Source organism: Trachypithecus francoisi, unplaced genomic scaffold (assembly GCF_009764315.1).
Source record: "Trachypithecus francoisi isolate TF-2019V2 unplaced genomic scaffold, Tfra_2.0 Lachesis_group0, whole genome shotgun sequence".
NCBI lineage: Eukaryota > Metazoa > Chordata > Mammalia > Primates > Cercopithecidae > Trachypithecus > Trachypithecus francoisi.
The window spans coordinates 57,511,932-57,519,282 of NW_022681453.1; the positions used below are offsets into that span (position 1 = coordinate 57,511,932).

Sequence of the window (7,351 nt, forward strand, 5' to 3'; positions counted from 1 at the left end):
TGCTAGGATTACAGGCTTGAGCCACCGCGCCCGGCCTCAGTAGTTCTTTAAATGGCTTCATGGAGTTCACCCTAAGAATACGAGGAGAGCTCACTAGATGACATCTATTACTATAATATGTCATATTAAATAATCAAAGGGAGAAAACTATTATCTCAACAGATTTTAAAAAATTTATTTGACAAAATCCAACATCCTTTCCTTGATTAAATCAAGTCCTTAGTAGAATCAGAATAGACACATATTTCCTTAACATGAAGAAATATAGGTGTATCAACATACACTTATAAACATATTCATATATCTTTTTGTCTTTTTTTTGTGGAGTACAGGAGCTCGTTGTGTTGCCTGGGCAGGTCTTGAACTTCTGGGCTTAAGCGACCTTCAGACCTCTGCCTCCATAAGCGCTGGGATTACAAGTGTGAACCACTGCGGCTGGCAAACATATTCACATTTATCTCAACCTGTGGGACTAGAAAGGTCTGTATGTGAATGAATTCCCAATCTGAGGAGTGTGTGTCCACAGGTCATAAACTGCGGGCTCTAGGGTGCTCATTATCTTAAATCGCTACATGTCATCTTTTCACAAATGTCCTCTGGTATGGCAAGAGTAGTGACTAAAGATGAATTTCAGGACAGGTTATATGAGATATGCTCCAGAATAGGGGCCAGAGGTGGGAGTGGAAGAAGATACAGATCAAACAGGTTTGCTGTGAGTTCATCACTATTATTATTTTTTTAGGTTTTTTTTGTTTGTTTTATTGACACGGAGTCTCACTCTGTCGCCAGGCTGGAGTGCAGTGGCATGATCTTGGCTCACTGCAAGCTCCCCCTCCCAGGTTCAAGTGATTCTCCTGCCTCAGCCTCTCAAGTAGCTGGGATTACAGGTGCATACCACCACGCCCAGTTTTGTATTTTTAATAGAGATAGGGCCTCACCATGTTGGCCAAGCTGGTCGCAAACTCCTGACCTCAAATGATCTGCCTGCCTTGGCCTCCCAAAGTGCTGGGATTACAGATGTGAGCTGAGAGCCCCGCCAAGAATTAAAAATGCACATATCCTTTGACCTGGCGCCTCTGCTCGTGCCTGGCCCTGTGGAAATATGTGCAGTATATTCAGGTACCTCGGGGATCTGCTGGCTCATTGTAAGAGCAAAGAAACTGGAAATACGGTAAATACACACCCACGGAAGACACAATCATACAACAGAGTACAGCACAGCCCTTAGAAAGAAGGAGGCAGATTAGCAGTGTGGATGTGGAAAGATCTGCCAAGATGTGTTTGAGGTGAAAAAATGGCAAGGTCCAAAATAGTGGGCAGAGTGATTTTCTTTTTATAGGTAAAAAATGCTGGCATGCCAATGTCTTCAGCAAGGAAACAAAGCGGTATCGTTTCTGGGGAGAGCGACTGTGATGGAAAAGGTTTTAGTTTTCATTTTATAATCCTTTGGTATGGTTTGAATTTTGCACATGGGCATTCATTAACTTTATTTTAAAAATACCACTGGGATTATCTGTGTGGCAGCATTACAGACCATTTTCGTCTTTATGCTTTTCTGTATTAAAAAAGAAAACCTTTTAATATATCCTGCGGTCCAGAAAAATGTGTGTTGGTTCTCGGTGTGCATGTGATGAGGTACTGCTGTCGTCCCAGAGGACTCGAAGTAGAGCTCATGCCCTCCCTCTCTGGGCCTCAGTTTCCCCTCCTCAGGAGAAGGCAGCAGGATGAGGTGTGGGTGTGAGTGCAGGGGGTGTTGCTGGCTCTGAGGTCCAGAGGCTGACTCCTCAGTGAGTGTTGGGCAGCTGCCCCTCCTCCTGCTCATCTTGTCCTGGGCCTGGAGGTGAAGGGTGAGAAAGCTGGAGTGGGGAGCAGGGTTGGTTCCTCTGAAACAGCAAAATGCAGGGTCTCAGAGGATGCCTGTGGGTGTAGAAGCAGCTGGGGGAAGTCTAAGGTCTAAGCCAGGGCTGCAGGGGCCTCTCTGAAGGTTGGTGCACAGAGGCCTCCCTAGGCTGCCCTGAGAACGCCTGAGGCACGGAGAGCGTGTGCGTGTGCATGCCTGTGTCTGTGCATGTTAGTGTGTGTGGTTTGAGGAGCCTGGGGTGCCTGTGTCTGTGCTCCCGCATGTAACTGTGGGGTTATCTGTTTCCTGCATGCGACAGAAGCTGATTTCTTGTTAAGCTCCGGGGCTCCTCTCTTAGTTGGGCTCCTTCCAAGGTCTAGTTTTGTATTCGTAGTTTTTTTTTTTTTGAGACAGAGTCTCGCTCTGTCCCCCAGGCTGGAGTGCAGTGGCGCGATCTCAGCCCACTGCAACCTCTGCCTCCCAGGTTCAAGCGATTCTCCTGCTTCAGCCTCTTGAGTAGCTGGGATTACAGGCAACCACCACCACACCCAGCTAAATGTTTTTTGTATTTTTAGTAGAGACAGGGTTTCACCTTGTTGGCCAGGCTGGTCTTGAACTCCTGACCTCAGGTGATCCACCGCCTTGGTCTCCCAAAGTGCTGGGATTATAAGTGTGAGCCACCATACCTCGTCTTTGTTTAAAAAGAACCTTCCCTCCCTCATTGTATGAACAACAGGCCTGACAAACCCTGACTCTGTCCTTGGCATATGTATATCTAGATTCACATCTATATCTGTGCCTTCCTTTCTTTTTTTTTTTTTTTTTGAGACGGAGTCTTGCTCTGTCACCCAGGCTGGAGTGCAGTGGCCGGATCTCAGCTCACTGCAAGCTCCGCCTCCTGGGTTTACACCATTCTCCTGCCTCAGCCTCCCGAGTAGCTGGGACTACAGGCGCCGCCACCTCGCCCGGCTAGTTTTTGTATTTTTTAGTAGAAACGGGGTTTCACCGTGTTCACCAGGATGGTCTCGAACTCCTGACCTCGTGATCCGCCCGTCTCAGCCTCCCAAAGTGCTGGGATTACAGGCTTGAGCCACCGCGCCCGGCCATATCTGTGCTCCAGGAACTTCCCTTTCTGGGGAAGGGACACAGCAGTGAAGACACTCAGTGTTTTGGGGTGTCTCAGCTTTATCCTGGGACAATCAGGGAGACGGAGACTAGGAGATTGACAGGGATGGCTAGGCATGGGGCTGGGGCGTGGCAGCACTCACTGTAGGGGTGCGTCTCTGTCTGTGCCTGTGTGTGTGCATCTGAATCTGGCACCGTGGGTGTGTGCCTGTAGCTATGGGCTGTGTCACTCTCCATCTGTGCATCTGAGGGAACACCCAAGAGTGTGTGTGCTGGGTTTGTTATTGGCAATGGTGTGGACTAATGAGTTCCCTTGGGGCCAGTCCAGGTAGTTGAAGCAAACCACTTGTTGCCAGGAGTCTAGAGCGGGGAGTGATGATTTCCCCCACCCAGGGTGTCCAGTTATCCCATTTGGCCTCCAGAGGCCCTGCCCAACTCATCTAGTTGAGACCAAGACTGGGGCCTCTCACAGGGGCTCTAGCAGGGCAGTGATTTCTGATTCCTTTGGCCATCACCTGGTCACCAGTTTGGTATAGATGATAGGCAGAGATAGCCAAGAGTGAGTATCAGGTTTCCATGGTGACAGGATATGTGAGTGTCCCAGGTCAACAAGACCTTTGCAGGCAGTACTGGGGACAGGAGGCAGGGTTATTTTTCAAGCCCGCTCACTCCTGTTACAGAGCTGGCTCATGAGGCTGGAGGAATCTCCAAGGTCGCTCAGAACATCAGCGGTCATTCTCTGCTTACTCCCAACATGCAGACCCACTCACCAGGGTTTTCCACCCGGCTTGGTGCTCCCCCACGAAGCGGACCCCCATGGATGCCATCACAGAGGATTCCTTGATCTTGGGGTTCCAGTTCGATCCAGCCAATGGGAAGTGCCAGCAGGGCATCAGAGGCTGGGAGAAGAGTAAATTTGGGATATTTCCCCCATGGACCCCCAGTTTTGGCAGTGACTTTGTGGCCTCAAATCTCCTCTCAGGTTTCCCTGTGGCCCATAGCTAGCTATTCTCACTGGTTCCAGGAAACCACTCCCTCTCCTCCCTTCAGGTTTAGGGGTGAGAGCTCCCTCCCCTCTGTTGCCAGCCCAGGTGCTGCACCATCTCCTGTTGGTCCCCTCAACCTCGCCCACAGGGACTTTTTTCAGAAATCCCTGTGGAGTGAGACCTCTTTCTTGCTGGGGCCCTCCTGGTGCATAGAGTTACATAGAAATACAACTTACATTTCCTTGAGAAAATATGTTTTCTTTTTTCTTTTTTTTTTTGAGACGGAGTCTCACTCTATCGCCCAGGCTTGAGTGCAGTGGACAGATCTCAGCTCACTGCAAGCTCCGCCTTCCGGGTGTACGCCATTCTCCTGCCTCAGCCTCCCGAGTAGCTGGGACTACAGGCGCCTGCCACCTCGCCCGGCTAGTTTTTTTTTTGTATTTTTTAGTAGAGACGGGGTTTCACGGTGTTAGCCAGGATGGTCTCGATCTCCTGACCTCGTGATCCACCCGTCTCGGCCTCCCAAAGTGCTGGGATTACAGGCTGGAGCCACCGCGCCCGGACAAGAAAATATGTTTTCTTATATTTCCTTTTCTGTTTCTTGAATACAAGCTCCTTCTGGCCTCCAGGACTTTGAACTTGCAGTATCTTCTGGTTGTTTAAGACATCATCTCTTCACCAATAAAACAAACAAAACATGTTTTACATATTTAGCCGAGCTTGGCACTCATTAAGGGCATAACAAATAGTAGCTAGCATTACTGTTATTGTTGCTGTTGTGTTAAATGTGTATAAAATCACAGGGCCTTGGAATGGAGATAGAAGTGCTCACTTGAATTGAAAGGGGCATGGTTTTAATTTTGTAATAGGATGTCTCAATCTAATATTAACTAATGTTTTGAAATATTATATCTGTGCCAGTAATTCATGTTTGGTGCATTTCTGTAATATCCTTTGTGTGCCTGTATTTTTCTTTGTGTGTGTGTGTGTGTGACAGAGTCTTGCTCTTGTTGCCCAGGCTGGAGTGCAATGGCGCGATCTCAGCTCATCGCAACTTCTGCCGCCCGGATTTAAGCTCCTCCTGCCTCAGCCTCCTGAGTAGCTGGGATTACAGGCACCTGCCACCACACCCGGCTAATTTTCGTACTTTTTAGTAGAGATGGGGTTTTGCCATGTTGGCCAGGCTGGTCTTGACCTCCTGACCTCAGGTGATCCTCCCATCTTGGCCTCCCAAAGTGCTGGGATTACAGGCGTGAGCCACCGCGCCCAGTCGTGCCTGTATTTTTCAAAAGAAGTGTTATATTGGGACATTTTTGTTTTAAGTTGAAATATATTTCAATATTGTACGAAAGGGGAAAAACAGTAAGTATATAATATTCAATAAGTCAGTGTCTTGCTTCATTAAATGCCATTTAAAAATAAAATACATATGGTTAAAAAGTGAAAAAATGTATTTCTTCAAAGGGGCCTTCCCTGACTACTGTCCAAATCAGGGACGCCATTATTCTCTCTCTCACAGTCTCAGCCTATGCCTTTCACAGCAGTTACCATATTTTGTAATCACAATTTTCTTTCCTAGGTTAAGGCTTATCTCTCCCATTAAACTATGAGCTTGACAAAGGCTTTCTTTTTTTTTTTTTTTTTTTTTGAGACGGAGTCTCGCTCTGTCGCCCAGGCTGGAGTGCAGTGGCCGGATCTCAGCTCACTGCAAGCTCTGCTTCCCGGGTTTATGCCATTCTCCTGCCTCAGCCTCCCGAGTAGCTGGGACTACAGGCGCCCGCCACCTCGCCCGGCTAGTTTTTTGTATTTTTTAGTAGAGACGGGGTTTCACCATGTTAGCCAGGATGGTCTCGATCTCCTGACCTTGTGATCCGCCCGTCTCGGCCTCCCAAAGTGCTGGGATTACAGGCTTGAGCCACCGCGCCCGGCCGACAAAGGCTTTCTGACCTCATGCAGCTGTGTCCCCAGTGCAGTGTCTTAGTGAGCAGACATGCTATGATACTGTAACAAAGAAGCCCCCAAACACAGCATCATGCATAACACTTATTTCTCCTGCCAGTGATAATGTGGGCCGGTTGTCCCAGGCTGTCATGGTGGTTTGAAGGTGTTCACAAGCTCCAAGGCCTCCCCAGACCACTTAACTCCTCAGCTACCAGGATACAACTTAAAAAATCCGGCCGGGCGCGGTGGCTCAAGCCTGTAATACCAGCACTTTGGGAGGCCGAGACGGCCGGATCACAAGGTCAGGAGATCAAGACCATCCTGGCGAACACAGTGAAACCCCGTCTCTACTAAAAATACAAAAAACTAGCCGGGCGAGTGGCGGGCGCCTGTAGTCCCAGTTACTTGGGAGGCTGAGGCAGGAGAATGGCGGGAACCCGGGAGGCGGAGCTTGCAGTGAGCTGAGATCTGGCCACTGCACTCCAGCCTGGGCGACAGAGCAAGACTCCGCCTCAAAAAAAAAAAAAAAAAAAAAAAAAAATCCTTGACCAGGCATTGTGACTCATGCCTGTAATCCCAACACTTTGGGAGACCAAGGTGGGAGGATTGCTTGAGCCCAGGAATTAGATACCAGCCTTAGCAATATAGTGAGGCTGTGTCTCTGAAAAAGTAATTTAAAAATTAAAAAACCCTCTTATCCAGACCAGTCCCACTCTCTTTGGCCTCAGCTTCAGGTCCAGGCTGTCCCAGATCCTCATTCTCCCAACCAGAGGATCATCTGTGTGGCTTTCCAAACTACAGAACAAGTTCCCTGAGAGGAAGTTGGTCTCTCACGAATGCCACAGGGCCACTGCATGCACTCTGTCACTTTATAAAATAGTGCTTATTCCTTCTGTGGCTATGGTTTACATCTGCCCACATCCCTGACCTTTGAGTGAGTTACCTCACCATTCTGTGCCTCAATTTCTTTATCTATAAAATGGGGATGACAATAGTTTGCCTCCTAGGACCGTTATAAGAGTTCAATGAGCAAAAAGCATTTGGACTTGAACTTAGCACATGACAGATGGTCTCTGAGTAATAATCAATATTATTTTCTCTTAATTCTCTGGACTTGCCCATGAAATCCAGAGAATGAATTGCAATTTTCTTCCTTTTTTTTTTTTTTTTTTTTGAGACGGCGTCTCACTCTTGTCGCCGGGCTGGATTGCAATGGCGCGGCCCCACAGCAACCTCCCCTCCCGGTTTCAAGCGATTCACCTGCCCCAGCCTCCGGAGTAGCTGGAATTGCAGGCGCCCTTCATCACGCCCAGCTAATTTTTTGTATTTTTAGTAGAGACGGGGTTTCGCCATGTTGGTCAGGCTGGTCTCGGCCTCCCAAAGTGCTGGGAATACAGGCGTGAGCCACCACACCCGGCCCAGTACTTCATTTTCAGATGCAGATAGGAAGGACCAGAAG

General features: G+C 48.5%; 1 long non-coding RNA gene across 1 annotated transcript; it reads right to left on the minus strand.

Moving 5' to 3' along the window:
* Nucleotides 1–960: 960 nt before the first annotated feature.
* On the minus strand, nucleotides 961–4,213 carry LOC117076534. Its single transcript, XR_004434401.1, has 3 exons — nucleotides 4,188–4,213; nucleotides 3,736–3,864; nucleotides 961–1,883 (listed from the first exon to the last, which is right to left on the minus strand). It is a non-coding gene; the product is annotated as an uncharacterized LOC117076534 (long non-coding RNA).
* Between the last annotated feature and the right edge of the window lie 3,138 nt (nucleotides 4,214–7,351).